This window comes from Magallana gigas, chromosome 1, assembly GCF_963853765.1.
Source record: "Magallana gigas chromosome 1, xbMagGiga1.1, whole genome shotgun sequence".
In the NCBI taxonomy this organism is placed as follows: Eukaryota; Metazoa; Mollusca; class Bivalvia; order Ostreida; family Ostreidae; genus Magallana; species Magallana gigas.
In genome coordinates this window covers 36809272-36833045 of record NC_088853.1, presented here as the reverse complement: position 1 = coordinate 36833045, position 23774 = coordinate 36809272, and the positions used below count along the sequence as shown (strand labels likewise).

The following is a 23774-nucleotide window of genomic DNA, read 5'->3' as shown; positions in this document are numbered from 1 at the left end:
CTCAAAAGCGTTTCTACCACATTACTTTCATTTGTGCTATTTCGTGCTGGTTTATCGAAAATGTAAGTTTATAATTAACTGTACAATAATTATTTATCACGCAAAAGTGAAATTATAGTTTACGGTCATTTTCTAACACGCTTTGAAATACCAAATGAGTAAGCAGATACTTCCTTAGTTTATTGACAAAATGTCTTCATTAGTTAGGATAGAAATGCGTTATCACATTCGATATAAGAAACAATTGTTTGAATATAATCATTGATTTGTTGCATCTATCGAAGATTGTATTAAAAAGATTGAAAAGAATATGTAATGTCTGCTGCATTTTCCCGTATTGATTGTATTTTATGCACAGGGGATGTCAATGCATAATTCAGCAACATGGCTGCAAAATAAAGAGGAAATGATTCCGGTACCTTCAGTAATTCCATTGGGCCTCTTCTAAATGTCACCACGATCATTAACGTTATAGAATTATGACATTTAGAATTTGATGCTAAATCGTACGTGCAATTTGGGAAAATTCACTCGTCCACTTCACTACAATTTAAAAAACAATGATTCGATGAAGGACGTTCTACATTGGTATGGGTGACTTTTCTACCAAGACATCCGAAGGAGGTAAACAAGCACGGGTTAAGCGTTGAAATTTTCGTAGCATTTTCTTTTAGTTTTGACAGTGATGTAAAATCCTATCGAAAAATGTTTAATTTTTTTAGCGTAAAACATTTCTAAAATGTAACATTTGTGATTTTTATAACAAAATCCATAAGAAATGTCTGACCAGAACTGTTTTAAACTGTCCCCTACCGGTTTCATCGGAGGCTTTCCTATGCGTCCGTCTGTCTGTCCCACTTCAGTTTTCGACAGTTTTTTTTTCTTTATGCGTTTAAGGATTTATATGAAATTTGCTAAACAGCTTCAAAATGTCAAACTACAGATCAAGTTTACACTTTTGTAGCGCCTGGTTGACATATTTTCCAGAACTTTTTTTAATTTTCCATTTTTTTTAATGTTTGGGTTCGTTATTGGGTTCAATGTGTATTGGATAAACGAGGAAAGTATGTAGCCAGTAATAATATCGTGCATTACTTGTACCATTCCTTTTATTGTTGTCTAATAAACATATAAGTTCTGTAAAATAGTGTCAAGCATTGTGTTGTAAATTTAATCGACAGGGTTTGTTGTATTATTACAATCGGGTTCGTTATCGGATTGGTCTGTTTATTCGGGGTACAGAAGACGGTAAGAAGTGATATTCTGCACAATAACGCATTGTTTTCACAAATTTATACCAGCAAATACTTAATGGACTTGGCAAAATTTCAGGAGATAAAATAAAGAGTATTTTGCCCATTTTTATTTCAGTTCCATATCAACGATGTAGTTTGAATGTTCTCTTTTCTTGTATCACTGATTAAAGCATATTAACATGCCGTTTATAATAGTTTTGAAATAGATGTATGCTTTCAAAGAATAAAACAAATCGGTAGGGGACGTGTATTGCTAATACAATACTCTCAGAATGCTTGTTCTGTTAGTGTTACAAATGAGTATATTTTGATCGTCGGAAAACAGATTATCATACAGACAAAAATGTTATGTCAGCGTGAAAGAAATAAAGCCCGTCAATGCTTGCACATTTATTTAAAACATTGAAGTAATCAAATGTTTCTATCTTTAAAATGCTTAGGATTGACATATTTCAGTTGCGGACCAAAAAAAATCATGTTATAGTATATTTCGATATCATTATTAAAAAAAACAAATGATTAATTTATTGTTTATATGTATATTGTTGGTTAGAATAGTTTGAAAAAAATATTTAAAAGACAGCGCATCATATTTTAAACATGCAGTTTAACCGAACATCTAGCTGTGGAAAATACATGAAAAATACTTAAAGTGCAGGAGAGTTTGTATTTTTTAATATCCTTTTCAATGTGTTTATTGCGAGTAAATTCAATGCCACAGCAAAATACCACAGCCAGAATATAAGCATCTAATCTTAGTTATGCAGTTTCTGCTCGATTTGTTATCTAAATAGGTTGGCATTTTTGAAAACCCACGCCATTATACGAAGAGCAAGGATTTAGGAAGGAAGATATTTTTGATGAATGTAAGTATCTTCCTATGCAGATTGACAGCTTGGGTAGAGTGTATATGTACAAATAAATGCTTGGCGTTAAACCATAATATATTTGTATACTGCATTTACTTGGCAATACTGTACTAGCAAAATGCTAATCATATGAGGTAATTTCATTACCATTTTGTTTTCAGCTTTCATAAACAATTGTTATATTTTACAATCAAAGGCCCGGGCATGGTCAGGATTTTGATCAAAAATTACTTTCCGATTTTAAAGCTGCTTGGTCCGATTTTATATCAACTTTTGTGCACTTTTTTAAACGATTGTTATGCTAAGTTTCTGTATAATAATAGACATTGCAGTAGTTTTCCCAGTAAATTAAGCCACATTTCAATGTAAAAAATTATGTTCAGAATTTGTTAACAAATCAAACGACATGAAAGGGTATCGCAATATTTCGCCTCATCTTAAAATTCGCCCCTGACATCAAGACGGGTATGGTTGTATTACAACTTTGACACCACCATAAATAAAGGTCGTAATGTTCAGTGTAATTAAAAATAAACCTTTGCACGTTTTTTGTTAATATTTCTGAAGTCTGCTTTGTTTACAATCGATGCATAGCATGCTGGTTGAATAGCCCCAATCATTCGGGGGAAGAAACCAAACGGTTCCCTGCTCTAAACGTCCCATTATGCATTTTGGTTTGTTTTTTCGTTTGCCCAAAATGAAATTATTTTTATTTACTTTAAAAATGTATAACTTTGAAAGGAGATTGATTCTGCTGGTGTAAATAGCAGAAAGTCTATAACTTTCTAAAATAAATGGTTTGTATGGAAAATTATTTGATACTGTAATAACAAAAAATCGGACCAAGCAGCTTTAATATTTACAAACTTGTATTAATGTAGTTTAAAGACAATAATGTTCCCTTTTGTTGATACCAAAAGGCATAGAGGTATTTTAATTTTTCCTTTCATATATTTGTTCTGAATATTCTTTAAGTTTCATCCTTGAACAATTTTTCAATACCTATTAGAGAAAAATTATCAACAGTAAGTTCATTTGTATAAAGATGCATTGCTACAGAGTCGTTATTTTTTCTCTTAATCAGTGATAATGATAATGAGACATGTTTTTGATAAAGTCACCCCGTTTACCCAACACTTTAGACTTTTTACAAAACATTCCATAAACAACATCACTTGACATACAATCGATATGATTTTTAACTTGATATGTTTCTCCCTGAGAAGATTACACAAGAAGAAACTGTCATAACCCCCCCCCCCCCCCCCCCACACACACACACACACACACACACACATACGTGTAAGCGGTGCCAATCCAACACCTGCATTCCCCACCCTCCAAATGGACACTATCATTTGTACTCACTCAAATTAAAAACGAAAAACACCATTGAACTCATTTTTGTTTCAGGATTGTTATTATCGGTTGCTATTTCTTCTATTTTTACTTTTCTTTACCTTGACTTGGCGCCTGCTAAATAAACACTAGATTTACACATCCAATTGAACACCTCTTAAACACACGTTCAAGTGAACATCTTTTATACACACTTTCAATACAACTCCACAAATCCATACACACCCATTCAATTGAACACCCCATTAAAACTCGTCCAAAATCTCTATATCACATATATTCCAGAGTATTGCATTAAAATGAACTTTATTTATTTTACAACAATTGATAAACAATTTATATCATTATCTGTTGGCACGGATGTAAGCATGAGTGGATAATTGACGTGGGAGGAAGCCGGAGTGCCCAGAGAAAACCCACATGTCCAAGCGGGCGACCGCCATACCCTTTCACGTCCAAACACTGTCGATCATGGGGATCGAACTCAGGTCGCAGCGGTGATAAGCAAGTGCATTGTCAACTGCGCTTCTTGGAAAGTCAAATATTGCATTAACAACATTAAGAGCTGACTATATGTATGTGTACTCGTTCATGCTCCCTACATACATGTAGTCTTAGAAAATGTATTTGTTTTTCATTAGCAACATCTGTATATAAACATTTGTCTCTTTTTACAAAGAATTTGATACATGATAGAATTCACTTTCATTTACTATATTATGTAACTTTTTAAAAACATTTGCAAATTAATATCTCAATTTAAATATCAATGATAACATTAAACAAATGTATCAACCTAATATGGAAAAATAAAGAAAATGAATAGAACATTGATGGCCATTCCGTATACCTGTAAAGCCCCTAAAAAATTAAACCTTCAAAATTAAAGCCCCTTTCACAGTTGGCGCACGAGCTGAAGCGACAAAATATTCAAGCGACCCAAAAAATAGATATAGTTAGCCAAACTAATCGCATATGAAAAAGTACTCTATGAAATACGAACGATTCGGAGCGACCGTTGAGCGATATAAATGCATCGAATCTTGCGATATATCTTGCGTCTATATGCAAGTGTTGTACAATGAAAGGGAGTGTTGTAAGAATTAGTAAATTAGACACATCGTAAAAATTCTTCATTTCAAGTCAAATCCGGTTAACCCAAGCCCCCCCCCCCCCCCCCCCAGGTCTTCGACTAAATAATTCGCCGCCCCAATACGAAGTACCTTACAACGCTCTCTCTCTCTCTCTCTCTCTCTCTCTCTCTCTCTCTCTCTCTTGTACAAATACTTTATATATGTTAAGTACTTCTAAATGTAGCATGCGGTAATATTGCCAGTGTTTAAAATCGTGTATTTCAATTTTTATTGATCATTGATTGTCTTGTCTCTGATACGAAGTCCATGATATAAAGTACTGTGTATGATATACGATGTATTGTCTCCTTTGTGTATAAGTACAGAACACATTCTTTTGTTTTTCTGGGATCAAGAAAAACCTCGGAAATAACAGACAAGGCTTAGACAATACACGCGACAGAGTGACCGCGGCGAGGTGTGAATATTGGCCACCTGTGTATATGTCTTGTAGTATCAAAATAAACAGCTGCAAACGGCGGGGAATTACGGTTCACCGGAATTACACCGTAAAACAAAGGAGTTTGAGATTTTATGTAAATATAAAAAGTGATTTCGCCCGGGTCTACATGGAAATCAAATCATAGTAAAGGATATGAATTTTGAACAAGGACTACATTTATAAAGTGATCGCTCAAAATCGGGATTTAGGAAATATGTATTGTAATAGCGATCAAAATCAGTTCATTCCATATTTTATTCGGGTTTGTAAATGAAGTTCTATTTCGTTTTCCCTACCTACGAGAGAGAGAGAGAGAGAGAGAGAGAGAGAGAGAGAGAGAGAGAGAGAGTTATTTTTAACACCTCACACCATTTTACTGTCTAAGCATTAAAATAGTTTACCGATCTATTTTTCCCCCATACTGTACAAGAATATGTTAAATATGATATATATCAAAATACATCTACGCTGTCTTGTTTCAAATTAGAAATACCGGTAATTGAACCTATGAATGCTCTTTAGTCAATTATGTTCTGTTAGGGCGACTAAAATAGTTAATAAAATGAATAAAAATGGACACGATTTTTTATTTTAAAAACATTACATTTTACGGCCGACTACTATTTCATTTCGGAAGAATACTTTAAATGTAAGCGGCTTTTTTAAATTTTTAAAGGATAAATTTACTAGTATTTAATTAAAACATGAGGTCCCTTGCTTTTGGCATGTTAACCAGTATACAATGTACATAGAATTAGTACAGAATACATACTCATCCTTTCTGTTTACAATTAATTAAAGATGCTTTTTAAATGAGAAAGTCTGATCATATGCAATTGCATCATTTAAAAAAAAATTATACCAAACGAATGCAATGTTACTAATGTTTATATTTATTTTTAACTATGATTACGCCAATTGTTGAATAATGAAGGATTTTTTAAATTTTCGTATTAAGTGCCGACCTCAGGGTTTCTCAGGGTTTTCTCAGTACCCTCAGTGCCGACCTCAGGGTCTCTCAGCTCTTCCTCAGTACCCTCAGTGCCTACCTCAGGGTCTCTCAGGGTTACAGCAGTATTCTCAGTGCCGACCTCAGGGTCTCTCAGGGTTTTCTCAGTGCCACTCAGGGTTTCCTCAGGGTTTTTTTATAGTCTCAGGGTTTTTTCATTACAGTAATGATATATTGATGTAATGCAAATACAAAATATTCCTATGTTGACTTTGACTTGAGTGAATTGTGAACAAAGTTACACTTTCAAATGGGCATCACTTTTACACACGTTCAACTGAACACTATTCATTTGCAGTGTAATTAAAATGCTTCTGACTATTATGATTATAAGGATAATCCATTCAGATTTTCAAATTAGACTAGGAATCGTGTACCGACTTAACCATACTCATTGCATGTGAATATAATGCAAAATTCCCAATTAACTTTGGGAAAATGACAAAATAAATTTACACTTCCAAATGAGCACCTCTTTTACACACGTTCAACTGATCACCTCACACACAGTCCTCAGGTACACGCTCACAACTGAACACTTCAACATCAAACCTATTCATCATCAATGAAATCATTGAAATTGCATGACATATATTATATAGCTAAATAATCCACTGCTTTAAGCTCACCACAAACTCATAAGATGCCCGAAAATATTCGTTTTATATGCAAACACATGTAACCATGTGAACAGATTAATATCGCTGCCTCATTACATATGGGAATGAGTTATTCCTCAAAAAGATTATTGACATATGTTTGTTTTTGTCATGTATGGTTTTTTTTTCATTTGATAGATGTATCATCCAATATTGAATATCTTTAAAACAAAATAATAAGAACATTTCGCTACTTTTATCAAATGAAGTTTGTTGCCTTGAAAAAGATAAAGCAAATCCTGATTAGTTGATTCAGATAGAATTTAAAGATACTGGGGAGAGATACTAAACTCGCTACTTTAATTGAACGAATTAACGTAACAAAACATTTCCCTACCATTATAATATTTCATTTTAAATATCGATGATATTACTAAACAATTGTATCAATCAAATATAAAACTAAAGATGTATAAAACCAATCATCGATGGCCGTGTCGTAGACATGTGCAGTCCTTAAAACATTTTACTTGCCCATTTGAGCTGTGAGCAGCAGTGAACAAACTTTAAACTTACGATGAGCACACAATTCTTAAACGATGAACGGAATTTGATGAGCGGTTGGTAAACGGTGACCGAAGGCAGACTGTGAACTAAGCGCAAATGTACATGTAAGCGCAAAGTGAACCTCTAACGCACAGTGAATAAAACAAGATGAGTGATTTGTTCATAATAATTCGGGAATTATTTCCAGATTACAATTATTTATAAAGAAAACAGATAAAACTTAAGTTTCGTTTTGTTTTATTTACGGAATTAAACGAGAAAATGTGTTTTTGAGTTAATAAATGAAATTCGGCTAACCCAAATTTATCCATTCGAATGTTCATATAGACTGCGTCGTTCGCAGATTGATTTTCTTAAGTTGGAAAAGGATATTCGAGGCATATTGATGTAATGCAAAATTTAATACAAACTGTGTCTATTTTGACTCAGACTTGAGTGAATTGTGAACAAAGTTACACTTTCAAATGGGCATCACTTTTATGCACGTTCAACTGAACACCATTCATTTGCAGTGTAATAAAAATACTTCTGACTTCAATAATAATCAGGATTAATTGTTCAAATTAGACTGGGTATCGTGTACCGACTTAACCATACTCATTGCATGTGAATATAATGCAAAGTTCCCAATTAACTTTGGGAAAATGACAAAATAAATTTACACTTCCAAATGAGCACCTCTTTTACACACGTTCAACTGATCACCTCACACACAGTCCTCAGGTACACGCTCACAACTGAACACTTCAACATCAAACCTATTCATCATCAATGAAATCATTGAAATTGCATGACAGAAATTATATAGCTAAATAATCCACTGCTTTAAGCTCCACACAAACTCATAAGATGCCTGAAAATATTCGTTTTATATGCAAACACATGTAACCATGTGAACAGATAAATATCGCTGCCTCATTACATATATTACATATGAGAATGCGTCAGTATTCTCTCCAATAAATCATTGACAATTTTTGTTTGCCACACTTGCTTTTCATTTGATAGATGTATCATCCAATATTGAATATCTTTAAAACAAAATAATAAGAACATTTCGCTACTTGCTACTTTTATCAAATGATGTTTGTTGCTTTAAGAAAAAATGAAGCAATTATTGATTACTAATAGATGATACATACATGGGATTTGAAGATACTGGGGAGCAAAACTAAACTCGCTACTTTCATTGAACGAATTAACGTTCCAAAATATTTCCCTACCATTATAATATTTCATTTTAAATATCGATGATATTTTATTAAACAAATGTATCAATCAAATATGAAACGATAGATGCTCAGTTTTGAACCAAATATCGAAGGCCGTTCCGTAAATAAACATTTAATGAGCTTGTACTTGCCCATTTGAGCTGTAAGCAGTATTGAACAAACTTTAAACTTACAGTGAGCACACAATGTTTAAACGCTTAACTGAATTTAATGAGCGGTTGGTAAACGGTAACGAAGGCAGACCGTGAACTAAGCGCAAACGCACGGCAAAGTAATCCTTTATTGCACAGAGAATGCAAGATAAGCGAAATTGTTCAAAATAATTCGGGTATTATTCTAAGACTGCAATAAAACAAGAAAAGAGATAAAACATTGTGTTGTGTTTTGTTTTATTTACGGAATTAAACAAGAATATGGGTTTTGGATTTTAATGAAAAAAAATCGGCCATATCCAGGTTTATCCAATCGATTGCTCATTTTAGACTGTGAGTCGTTTTCAGATTTTCTCACGTTATAAAAAGCATATCTAAGACATATGAATATAATGCAAATACAAAATGTTTCTATTTTGACTTTGACTTGGGTAAATTATGAAAAAAGCACCACGTTTACACACGTTCAGCCAAACATCGTTTAAATGCATGCAATCTTATTAAAAAGCTTTGATTTAAGTAATAATCTGGATTATCTATTTCATTGTCTATACCAGACTGTGAATTGTTTACCGGTACATGCAAAATCTAAATATTCCAAGTTGTTTTGGGTAAATTATGAGACAAATTACCACTTCCAAATGAGCACCTCTTTTACACACTTTCAACTGAACACTAATAACCCACAATTCCAGTACAAGACATATTTTGAAATATCTCACGCTAAAAAACAATATCGATGATTAACCTAAACAATTGTTTGAATCCACTTTGTGTTACGAACCAAAGAGCAATGCATCTACCACGGTGGCGTCGTAAGCAAATTGAAAGGAGGATAGACCTATACAAAAATCTTGACAAGCAAACAAAATGGTCTTTGGTTCTGGTTAGGTATAACTTTGCAAAAATATGGTTGGGGGGAGCCCTCTCCCCAGCCCCTCCCTCGGTGTCCTGACGCCTATGTACCGTATACATCCCGTGAAATGTTCCACGTTCCCACTTGCACTTTGAGCAAACGGTGAGTATCGATGAGCGAATGCAGAGCGATCGGTGACCGATGACTGAACAGAATATGAAAAGCGTTGATAATGAATGGCGATTGAATGCAGACTCTGAACTGAGCGCATGCGCGGATCCAGAAATTTTTTCCAGGTAGGGGGGGTCCGAATTGAAACTTGGGAGCTACACTACTCATCAAGCCAAAAAAAAAAACTAAAAAGAAACTTATTCCCAAAATCATGAAATTCCTAATCTGTAGGAGGGGTGGAGGCGTAGTATACCTAGACACCCCCCCCCCGGCCCCCTCTAGATCCGCGCATGGAGCGCAATCGCAAGTGCAAAGTGAACCGTGAACGCATATTGAATTGAAGATGACAGGTTTGTACCGACTATTTCGGAATCGGAAGTTATCCCCATCTTGTATATTGACAATAATACATGTCAAAGCTTTTGGGGTTGTCTTCATTCATTTGCATATTTTAGCAAAAATATGAGCTTTAGATTTAATGAATAAAATTTCGGTCATACTATTGTCAGGTACATGAACATCCATCTGACTGCGCAAATTTCGAAAATAAAGTTACACTTTCAAATGAGCCTTCTTTTACACACGTTCAATTAAACACCATTAACACAATCATCAATTCAATTTCTCAAACCCACACACAACTTAAAACTTCAATAACAAATCGTTTAACGATCTCTGATTTATGAACAACTCAAAGATTTGATAATTTTCCATACCGTTAAAGACCTCTTGAAACATTGTTGGAATACGGTGAAGGGCGAACTGAGCGCAAACGCAAGCGCAAACTTAAATGCGAATATTTGAAAGAATTATCAGTTCGTTGATATTCTTGTTTTACAGTATCTTATTCACTGTAGGTAATGTGTTCGCCTTATTTCCATACCTTCTTAAGATATCAAACCTTTTTATATTGATTAAGAAACGTGCTATCATTATTAGAATAAATACCATAGCGTCGGGGAAATTAGCCGCAAATATAGGCATAAAAATTAAAACAGAGTTAATAAAATTACACGCTTTCCTGGTCTAAATAATTTTCCTTATTGTAATTCTTAATTATGCAAAATACATGTATTGACTGACTTGACTTATTGACTTATTCCTGTTCGCTCCTTGGGGAGCATAGGGCCGCAGATGTAATACATGTATTGGTCGGGGTCAATTTCCGCCAGTGCATGCAATTATCGCTTTTTATGTCCAATGTAAGTTTCATAGGTTAGAATAAACAATGAAGTATATGTAAATATATTAGAAACAATTTAATGTAACATGTAACAACGAAAAAAATTCCCAATTTTTTTGGTAAAAATACAATAGTCCAGTTCTGTGTACCTGTGTTCACAGGCGTGGTTGACAGTCGGTACCTTTACAAAAGCATGAGGAAATGACTTGTACGGGCTACCAGCTTTTTTATTCAATCCACGACGATGTTATTTTTGTAGTACATTAACGACATTTTACTTATTAAAATATACATGTATTTCAACACCAGGTGTATGTGAGCGCAATTAAAGCAAAGAGCACAAAAAGCGGAAGTTGAACGCGCTTGAGCGCACGGCAAATAATTCGCACGATGAGCGAATTGTGAGCTAAATCAAACATATGAGAATAATTGCGTTTTAAGGATTGTAATTCAAACGGAGTTGATTATTTACATTGATACATTTATTATTTGATTTCTTCGATATTTTCCGTATGTATTAAGCACGAGTGTTATACGGATTAAGCAGAATTTTTAAAGCATTGAACAACAACGTTTATAAGAAATAACACAAATAAATTAGATTTGCTTCAATTTTCCAGTGGCGTCGGAAACAAATTGAAAGGGGGACTTTACTTTTCATCAGAAGCAAAAATATTTTAACACGTTAAATTTAAAAGTATCCCCAAATCATTAAATTTCTAATCCGTGTATGTGGGGATGGGGGGGGGGGGGAGGTAGTTCAACTATCACAGCCATTTTCAATATCACTCTTAATTTCCTTATTTTCACCTCTATTCCTTACATGCTACCAAAACTGTGGGGGAGGCGAGCAGATTTGTGATACTTTAGCACCTCCCTGATGCTACGTGCCTGATAGTTATGTCAAACTTGGCAAAAAAAGTGTGTGTGTGGGGGGGGGGGGGGCTCCCCTCGGTTCCGACGCTTTTGCTTTCCTATGAGCTAGACAGTTAGATATGTTACAAAGGATATTATTGTTATAGTAAACATTTTCTCCTTTTAAATGAAAAGAAAGTTACGGGAAACTTAACACACAGTGTAATAAGAACTTGATACATGTATATCATGTATATCATGATCATCGATATCTTGTTTCAAAATATCATGAAGTATCGTTATTTTATTTCAAATTAAATGTGATACTCAGCCTTTAAAAAAACATCGTAAGAGTAAAACCCGTTAAATCATGTTGTTATTGTTTTCAATTTGACTTCAACGGCTACATAAACACCCCAAATATGCTAGTCTTTTACACACGTTCAACTGATCATCTATACATTCTCTCAACCACACACTAATTTGCATAAGCAAAATAAAAAGCTGATGCGATCCCCACTCGTAAAATAACTGTTGAACGCTAGATTAACACGTCGAAAGAAAATCGCAAAGATGCATACGCATTCCAAATTTGGTCAGATAAGTTATACAGAGGAATTAAATCCGTCTTTTGATGAAATCATACCAGTGTTAATGCGGTTGTGTTTGGTGTCTCGTCTGGTCATTTGACAGAGTACACCACCAGGATACATTGTATATACATGTACATGTATGTATGTATGTATGTATGTATGTATGTATGTATGTATGTATGTATGTATGTATGTATGTATGTATGTATGTATGATATACCTTGAAAACCTAGAAAACTAAAAAAAAAATTGCATGTAATCTTTACTTTTATAAAAAGATCATGTGGAAGATAATTGATACCTCTTGGAACCGATAAACATGTACATGTAAGGGCCCATTAATATTGCTTATTAAAATTCCTAGTTCAATTTAATTTTTAAAATAGTCCGTCCTCATTATGAAATTCCATCAACATACAAGAGCTGAAACATATACACCTACTTAATATTTAACAGGACATATTCAGACAGGATAATGCTCCAAACAATATGCAACCTTGATACATGTACTGCCGATTTGTTTCAGAGGTTGTGATATTTACCGCTACGTGTGCCCCCTTCACTGGATATGTACATGTACGTTTGAGACCTACACATAAGGAACGCAATGCTAGTGGCATATACATTGCATATGAATCCAACAGTAATATCGCTTGAAATATTGAACCATCAAATCAAATATTGAATTTTGAGATTTAAAAAAAATGTCCGTTTTACATGTAGGATTCAATTCCTGCTGTAGAATGTCTTTTGAAAAAATTATGTTTGCGATATATCGAGAACCTTCTATTTTTTATATCCTATAAGAGAGGAGATACAAACTATTTTTCAATGCGAAATGTTGAATCCCCTTTGATTTTTAATTCTTAACGAAAAGAGTCTACGATATTAAGTATTTTCACCCCCTCTATTCCGTTCTGGGTTTTTTTGCGATAAAAGGAAGCTTGAATTTTTTATAAATTTGCTTCGTGTCATCTCTCAGTCTCTCACATCAAATCTGTCCTATACTATAGTCCATGTAAACTCAGAGAGTTTATCGTTAATCCACTAGTATCTTTTTGCAAAACATTAGTAAACTATTTGATTAGTGCCTCCTTCTTTTTTTCAAATGCTTCCATGTACACCTCTCAACCTTGGCTTTGTATCCAGGACCACAGAGCAAACTACCTCCTATATATACACATGTATAGCAATAACAAAGATAGCAAGTATCATTTACATTTATTGAATCAATTGGTACATGTATATGAATTAATATTCGATCATGAACAAAAATAATTACAGAGGGGTGGTAGTCTGTAGGGTAAGTGTAAAATGCAAACTTATTAACGTAGAATAGTTATGTGCATATAGGCACTGACCCCCCCCCCCCCCTTCCGCTCAAGAAAATGAAATGGGATATACCGTATACATTTTTCTAGTACATAATTATGTAACGATACCCCACCTGTCAAAATATGCTGCAGTTTACAAAATGAATTAATACAACAGATTTTATGGTGCTTGAAATTATCAGCAAATGCACAAACATATACAAAATGCAATTGTATTTGTACATGTACATGGATGAGTACAAGTAAATCAGTGCACACAGAAACCCATCTACGGTATATATAATTCAAACAATATTGTTACTAGGTGTTTGTATTATGGCCCCAGGAGACTACAATATATATATATATATATATATATATATATATATATATATATAAGTAAAAGGAGTCAAAGAAAAAAAATCTGTTCATATGCCCTTTATGACAATAACTGTAAACAAAGAATGAAAAAATCATCTTTATGATACAGTGTACCATACACATGCTTTCAAGATCCAACCTAGATAAAGCAATACAGAATACCTATACACATATCAATTCTGATTATATCAATGTCATTACATCAGCTATATATGTATACTTTATTAAAAAAAGTCATATACATGTATTTATACATGTACATGCATATGCATTAAGAACAACTGAGATGAATTGAATATATCTAAACACTGTAATTTTTCCTTTACTATAGGATCATAAAATTCTAAACTGTCTGACTTATACTTGTTAAATAATGCTAAAATAGTATACTAGTTTATATTTGGCTATTGTGTTGACAAAGCTAATCAATCAAGTGTGTAAATTCAATCAGATTTAATATGTCTTCCCAGTCATCAAGAAGTCTTGTAAATTTTCTTCATAAAGATAATTTTAGTAATTAGGTAGGAGTCCTATACATGTAGCTTGGTGCTGACCCTGGACTGTGGCAAAACTGAGACAGTGGGCCACTGTCGCCTACCAACATTGTTGCTTAGAAAACCGGTACCTAGAACATAAAAAAATTACAAAAATCAATATTATAATCAATCAGTATTTCACAAACATATTGCATTATTTTACATGCATTTAATAGTTCTTAAAATGTTATTTTTATGTACTAAGTGGTACATGTACATGAAAGACAGTACACTTAAATTTGCTTTATAACATGTTATATATATACAAGTAAATATAAGACTATATGTATATACCAAGCTGCATACAAATCAGTACAGAACTGCCAACTTTTAGAATAGCTAGAGGTATAAGCAACCTCTTTCATAAAAAAGCTGTACACTTGTACATGTAGTATTTACTCTACATCCGATGTAAATCAAGACTTAAGGTGGTATGGGACACTTTCATGTTGTGATGTACTTTTTATATAGTTTTTTCCCAAATTGCCACCTAACAGCATAGCGTAGTGGGCGGTTAGATGGTTAACTTTTTTAAAACATATATTTTGGTTAAATATCATAAAATTTGAAAATTCTAAACCGGTGAAAGTATTATAATTATATACTTTTAATACTGACAGATGTCCAATAACACCGTAAGGTGGTATGGGACACCTCCTTTAATCTGGCATATTTCTGATCAAAATGAACAATAAATTAAGTAAGATTCTTCCCCCCCGAAATTGTTATCTAACAGCATAGTGCAATTAGTTAGAGCATTAACTACTAACCTGTAAGTCATGAGTTCAAATCTTTCTGTGGCTTTTAAATTTTAAACATTTCCAAAATTTTAAAAAATTGTTTTCTGGTTAAATATTGTGAAATATTATTTATCATAAGGTTGTCATAAATTTTGTTGTGAATGAATAAGAATGCAGAGGCTATAGTTGACTGCTGTGGATTGTATGATACACTTTTTGTGCATTTCTACATGTGAAATCAATAAAAATCATGCATAATAAATATTGATAATATCATCAGTATCAACAACAGCGTCTGTGTAAAGGAAATCAGTGGTTATTATTGTCACAATATATTTCACTTAATAATGTATGATTCTATTATAAGTTTGTAACTATTAATACATTAAATCCATGAGAACTATCAAAAGGAATGCAGATCGTGACGTTTAAAAGTTAACTATGACATCATATCGTATGAAGTACATACAAGTGACTTCAGGTACGTAGCTCGCAGGTTTACTGCTTGTGAGAAAGCCTTCCCTAAAAATTTGTCTGCATGATCCATTGGTTTCATAATTTTTAATTTCTAAAATTTATCTAAGATTTGCCTGCATGGTTATAATGTTTCAAACACAGTGTCCGTGATAAAATCAAGCAATGTCATTTCAATGAAATATATAGTAAATTGCATATCTTAAACAGAAAACACATTTCAGAACTACGATTCAAACTTTTAAACGGTTTAGACAAACTTAATTTTTCTCAACCCAACAACAGAAGAGATAATGTTGAATCAATTCATAAACAATAATCAATATGTGTTCTCGGCCAATTTTTTGCAAAACAACTTCAAAGATTGAAAAGATTTCGCAAAACCCTATATTATCATCATAACGTAAGCCCGAAGTCATCATTTTCTTACGTCCGAGAACCAAAAAATAAAAATGAGTTGATTGACAAGACTAGCTTATTTACTCATCATCAGAACATATAAATACTAATTGGACATTACTATGATTTTATTGAATGCACATATGCAATTATATATGATGTAAGGTTGTGAAGAGAAGAACAAATCAACAATGGCTATTTTTCTTTTCATAATACTCCGAGTCAATAAATGCAAAATTAATTACCATACAACTCTTGTCATAATCAGTTTGTAATCGCATACATTAATTAGCTAAAGCCAAATAAATTTTAATAGAACCTCTAGTTAGATCAGTGGTTGAAAATACAGAAGTTATACTTGTAAAAGAAGCGAAGCTTATGCATACGATTCAATTTATTTTCTTGTCTATAAAATATGATTTTAAATAGAAGAGTTATACCTTATTAAACAAAATGTAACAATGTATGTCACCTCTTTAAATTGTTAGCATGTGATAATTATAAATGTTTATATGAACTACATGAAAGCTTTTTGAGATATTTCCTTTTATGTTTTTAAGGATCATTTGTCATTTAAAAAAAAAATGTATGGGTTTGCTATGACCGATTGATGGTCAACACTTTACGTTAAATTCTATTGTGACATCAGCAAACCCGAGAGCTACGTTAAATCCGGAAGCCTTAACATACCTGCGTTTATAGTCCCCTATCTGTTTTTGTACATGTCAGTCATATTCTCTCTCTCTCTCTCTCTCTCTCTCTCTCTCTCTCTCTCTCTCTCTCTCTCTCTCTCTCTCTCTCTTGGGAATTATGTTAGGAAGCAGCATTTCAAATTTTGGACAATATGTGGATTTCATAGCATTGATAATTAAACATACATGTACATACACAACTGATGTTAAACCAAGCTGTTCTGTGATTGGTTGAGCATTTAAGCTGATAACAATTTTTTATTTTAACAGGTTGTTTTCTTCTGTCAAATACTTATATTATACATGCAATGCTTATAGTTTGATTGCTCAAAATCATCAATTTATCATCAATCATTCAATAAATAATCACATTATAAAAAAGGTGCATGTGTTTATCAAAATTCAGCTTTGTATATTTTGCTAATACAGTTAAACTTCTGTATGTCAAACACTGATATTTCAAATACAATGGATATGTCGAAGTAATTTTTAAGTCCCAACCACTTTTTGAAGTATTTCACCCTCGATATCTCAAATACTCGGATATCTAGAACTATCTAAACAGTCCCATCTAGTTTGAGATAACGAAGTTTGACTGTTACAGTAATTAAATTTAATGCATTAATGTGATTAATTTTAAGAATAATTTAACAAAATGACATGTTTATTATTTTACTCTGAAAAGCTATTTTATCCATTTATGCATATTCCCTATCTTACTTTATTATCAATCTATTTTTTCCTCTCACTTCCAATTCAAATTGTTTATTTTGAAAAAAAAATCAATGTTGGGGACAGGTAGTGTACAAAAGATTGCCACATTTTAAATGAGTTTGAAAAAAAAATTATAGTTAAGATTAGTTTTGATTTTTAATTATTTTATATAAATACCAAATCTTAGAGTTCTTTTAAAATTTACAAAAGTACATGTCATAGCAAACAAAACTTGCAGGGTTCACTTGGGTGCACTCAAATAAGGCTGATCTAGCTGATAAAAATTAACAAGTACTTTATTAAAGTTTTTTTTTTTTTGGGGGGGGGGGCATCAAAAATATGAAAACTAATTAAAATGTTGCATGCTGAGTAATTCAAAATTCCTTAATCAGTCTGTTTGTAATTGAAATGCTAGATATAGGTAACTGGTTGAAAATTACTTTCAAAGTGTTTACATAAACCTGCTATACAAATTGAAATGCTTTGAAGCTCTCTGATTGGAAGCTAACGAGAGAGAGAGAGAGAGAGAGAGAGAGAGAGAGAGAGAGAGAGAGAGAGGGGGGGGGCCATTAATGGACAGACAGACATACAAACTGAGAGAGTAAGACTACATATTGCTTTACCGGTACTTACATATAATATATGTCTATTAATACTCTAATCAAAACTTTGTTTTAATCTATTTCTGGAAATTGACTTACCAGCTCAAGATAGGTTTAGTCCATTGATACACATATTCGCTTCTGTCCAGACTCTTAATTTTTATTCTGCATTAGACCTCTGGAGATAAATCCCATGAAAATCTCTATTCTTTGTCCAAGTATGTGGGTATTAAGATCCATCTTTGGGCAAATATCACATACTGATGAATCTGTTCAAATAAATAAATGGATACATGTCAACATTGAAACTTTTTCCCTTACCATTTAATTAAATTTTTAAAAAAATAATTAAATTAAAACAGATTTTTTGTGTAATTCCTATTTCAAACATATTTGAAACATTAACTTCAAAATAAATGTGTAAGTAATTAACTTATATTGAAGTATTTTTCAGAATGTCTTATTTTGTAGTACCGGGTATATGTTATACAGATTTTGAGGGTAGAATTCTAAAAATGTAAAATGCAGGTAAAGGTAATAAATGATTTATATGTCTTAGGGATGTTCATTTTACTCGGTTGGCTTAGTTGATTCATTGGAGCAATTAAGTCGAGCAATGGTTAAGTACTCGTATATTTATTTGAAACTGTGTGGGCTCTTTTCAAATCAAATAATGCTACTTATATAATAAGTAGACTCCGGCTCGTGCACTATCTATCAAACCCTGATTACTCTTTAGGCAAAGTATATACATGCACAACACAATACTTATATTGTTATTATTATGCCGACTGTTAAATGTACCGACGTGCTTTGCTATAAGTAGCTGTGACGTTTGAGTGTTGACTAGTCCCTAAAAATAATCACCGGAAAAGTAAGCGTTTGTTTTTTCAAATTAATCAATTGATTTGATTGTTTATTTAATCAACAAGTTGTTGTACAATTAATGTTTATTTAATCAACAAGTTGTTGTACAATTAAAAGTCAACAAAGGTTAATATGTTCTTTTCAAGAAATGAGAGCAGTTGACCTTAGTAAAAAAACTCGAAATGTTTAGCAGACGAAATCTCATTGAATTTTTTTCTTATACATTCATTATCAAGCGTCATCTAAAAAAGCGTTTTTGGGATCCCTATGTAGAATTTCTTTGACAAATGTTCAATCAATTTGTTCAAAAGTTTATCAGAAACTTTAACTATAAAATTACTGTCAATAATGAAGTGTTTTTAGAAAGATTAACAATTTTAATTGCTTGATGTCAGTCGTATATATCTACGTTTTATATATATAGACACCGTCCATTCATTATCGGCTAATATAGCGTGGCGGTGATGCGTTGGACTTCAAGCTGGAATGATTGCAGCGTTGTGTTTCGAAATCTGCTGTCGCGCTTGAAAGTTTTTCATTGAAAACATTTGTCGTGCTATGGAACGCCATAATGCACCTAAAGTTTAATGCTATAAGGCAGCGATGGCGTTCAATACCGTACTCTATTTTGGAATAGTATGTTGACGCTGTATAAATCTTTTGTAAACTAAGCGAAAATAAATGTCATATATATATAGCGACAAACTGACAGGAGGCGTAATATATGTCACATACAGTAACACCATGTAATAAACTCAAAAGCATTAATTATAAAAACTCTGCTTATTCGCAGATTCGCATCGGATGCATGATTTCAAATAAGTTGAAAAGTTGTTGTTATGAAAATATTCATTAGCAAATGTCATAGCTCTTTATACCTTTTTCTAAATCTGATGCTTACACATAATTGAGGTCTGTCCATATCATCTTAGGCAAATCAAATGTTACCTGTTTCATGTTATGTCATTGTCCCATGCCAATCAAAGATTATAATTATTAAAAAAACAAATGCCTTGAGATGACATCTTCTCAAGTCAAGGATTTGTGATCCACTCTACTCCTTTTCACAAGGCAATGGTTTATCATAAATCCTTGGCTTGCGAAGATGTGAGATGAATATATTGATATGATTAATACATTAATTATACTAAAATGATTATACAATTATCTAATCCAATGCATAACTGATTTGGAGTGCTCCTTATTCTACTAGTACTGACTGATTTTATTTGACTGGAAGAGGGAAGATATTTGTTATGCTACGACATACTGGTATGTCAGTGACACTGCATGTTTAGATTTATTTCTCTGATATCGGCAAATACATGTATACTGGCGTGCAACCAGTTCTCATCGAGTATCATTTCTTGCCATTACATTGTGATGTCCTTTATCAACATATAAAATCATATACGAAAAATAACATCACAATGTACTGGCAAGAACTGGTTGCACGTCAGTAGAGTTTTTAAAAAATTTCACAAGTTATTTCTGTAAAGATAGTGAAAAGTATTATTTCTTTATTTATGTATCAATTATATGTAAAGATGCATGAAATTATTTCCTAAATGTCCTAAAAGGTACATGTAAAATATATCACAACTTATAGGATCAGGATGAAAAATACTGAGCAGTATCTGCGACAGTGCTTGTTTTAATAATCAACAAAAGATGCATCTTTCCACAGATTGGATTTTCAAGAACACCTGCGTGTATAAACAAACTATTAACTGAATAAATTAAAGACTAAATTACATTGAATTATCGGGCCTAGCATGATTTACACGTATATTAAACATACAAAAGTAGCATCTTGTCAACATGGTCAAGATTACATAAGAATTATATCCTTTGAGTTCCACAACAAAGTGACAGCTTGTGGAGAAAATTCGAACAATTAACAATAACAGCTGTAGGCAATTTTGTCAACGTGTTGTACATTTATAAACACGAACGACCACCTTATAATAGGAATCATGTACTCACCACTGAAAAACAACTGTCTCAGACTCTTAATTTGATATATAATCTCCGAACACATGACTTCCTTCGAAAATATAGGTTTTACGGTGTCTTGACCAATGGCTGATTCGCCCCGGGTCATTTTGTCCTAACTATTTTGATGTATACTTACTTGTACATTATCGCGGTGGTATCAGTTTCGTGATGTGATTTATTCATATACGCTCAGAATTTCGTTTTACATCTTACCTTCTTCTAAGAGTGCATGGACGAATTGTACATGTACACAGAGGCATAATATTATGTTAGTTATGTCTCTATTCAGAGCGAATATGATATTTATTCCATAAAATTAAACACTAGATGAGGAAAATAGCTTCTGTTCTCATATTTTGCAATTTTAGTGCTGTTTAGAAGTAAAGTTGAGATAAAACTTGGTATATTGTTACACAACATTGCATTTGATGTTTATAATTTATATACAAGTACAATGTATATGTGTATATATATATCTATTTAAATTTTTTGTTCCGTTTTAAATTTTGTTTAATTTACAAAGTAAACTTGTAGTCAAACAACAAGAAAGTAAAACTTAGTATGACATGTCCAGATGTAGTTAATTACATGTAAATCTGGCATGTATGTACATGTGTTAGCATATATATCTCTATGAATAAACCTACACATATCAATTTGACCGTGTTTACTATAACTTTGTTCTAGAGCTTCTTTAAAATTTTGTTTTTATATTAAAGCAATACAGCTTCTGCCTTCTTCAAAAATATGATTAATGAAATGCTAAAATTTAAATTCTTATCATTATTTGTGTTTTAACAACAACAACTTCAGCCCCACCCCACTCCCAAAAAAAAAAATACTATTTACTATATGAACTACATTATTCAAAGATAAAGCTGATGAATTGTTATGAATGACGTGGAGATACATGTACAAATTTGGTGTTACATGTTTCCACAGCATGTATATAATTTATAATCAGCGAGACTTAGAGTCAGAGTGAGTGAATCCATTGCTTCAAAATGATTATATTAAATAACAACATTGTCTTGTTTGTATCTGTCTCATGTTTATATCATTGTTTATTTTTCATATTCTATAATTGTCTGATCTTTGAACACGTTCACCAAAACTTCTTTTGACCAATAAACAAGCACATTGTATTGTAACAAAAATAGTTAGTAGCAAATTCACAAGGGACGAAAGCACCCGTTACCTATTTTGAAAGTACTCTATCGATTTTCATCCATTGTTTAAAAAAATATCTACATTGCTCATTTTCTTCAAGAACTAGACATATAGTAAAGCGGTGTTCATAAAAGAAAACACAAATGCAAAATAGAATAATTATTACATTACTTCAATAGAATGGTTTTGCTGTATAGTCTGACCAGGCAAAATCACCGTACACTTACACTTTATATTGAAGCATAGTTTTACGAGAATAATCCTGTAACTCATTGTTAAAACATACCTAGTATATATTTTCCTAATTTAATTTTTTCTCCTTACTTTCAGACCGTAGAAAGTTTCCATTGGAAACCGAAGAAGTTAATCATATGAATATAAACAAATGAGTCTAGATCTAGTGTTATACATGTATTTATATATATATTTTTATCTTTCGCCTTGGTCTTATATAATCCCCATTTTTTTCAATGTTTATATATCTAAATGTAGATAATTATTAACATCGTCTAAATAAACAAACACGATATAATGAAAGCACATTATCGATATTACAATATAAGTAAAGTCGTTGTTTTAAGCAAGTGGGAATAAATGATGAAGATTTTAGTACAAAAGTTATCTATTATAAATGTTTTACAATGTAAATATTTTGTTAATAGATAGAATCTATCCAGCTCGTAGTTTAGAAAAGGAAATGCATTCGTGATTTGTTGTTAAAACGACTTTAGAAGCGATACACGTGTATCATTAATTGATTTCTTAAAGCCATCATTCGAAACTAAATCATAGAATTCAAAAACTTACCTTTAAACAGCACTGTGACATCAAATATTCAAGGAAGAGGTCACTTGTAAGTCACAACATATTTCACTTCCGCCATTATAAACAACATCCGATATGACATTTGCGCATGCGCAGATTTTTCTGTGTAAAGGGGGAAAATGGAGCATAAAATTTCACACACACTGTGTAAAAAAAATTAGGAAATTGGTGTCAAAGAAACACTCATATTTTTTTTATTTTTTCTGATGAAATTTAGTGAGAGGAACACGAAAATGACGTTATTTCAACTGAACACCTGAGTTCGGGTGTCCATTTGATTTTCAGGTGATAAGTTGATTGGTGTGTAAACTTGGTATTCGGCCAACTTCACAGGGCTTACAAACACACACACACACACACACACATACACTCACTCACTCACTCACTCAAAAGTACTCGTTTAAAATAATACTACATTCAAATATCATGTTGGATTTAGTTGAACATGGAATCAGTCAAGAGTTTGAGTCGCTTTCTAGTGGGTCTATTCAAACCTGTCACGTGACATACATGTTAACTTCAAAGCGGATGAAGATACGCAGCACAGTTAAGGCTGTCAATAAACTCCGTTCAGACAAAAAGTACGGGAAATGTGCATTATGACATCACAGTATATTACAAACCTCGAAAGTACTTATTAATCTATTTATTAGTAAAATTAACAAAAAAAATATACTAATCTTTTAATTAAAAACAACAAATGCTATTACTTACAATTTTGATGTCCGTTATATCGTACACTCTGAAAAATAAGCGAGATGTCGTTCTTGCTGTACTACAAAATATG

General features: G+C 32.5%; 1 long non-coding RNA gene across 2 annotated transcripts; it reads right to left on the bottom strand.

Moving 5' to 3' along the window:
- Positions 1-13485: 13485 nt before the first annotated feature.
- LOC105339810 (uncharacterized) lies at positions 13486-23323 on the bottom strand. 2 transcript variants are annotated; one of them, XR_010707801.1, is made up of 3 exons: positions 22970-23323; positions 18227-18396; positions 13486-14595 (listed from the first exon to the last, which is right to left on the bottom strand). It is a non-coding gene; the product is annotated as an uncharacterized lncRNA (long non-coding RNA). The 2 variants fall into 2 exon arrangements; XR_010707799.1 differs by lacking the exon at positions 22970-23323 and adding an exon at positions 20981-21168.
- Positions 23324-23774: the final 451 nt, after the last annotated feature.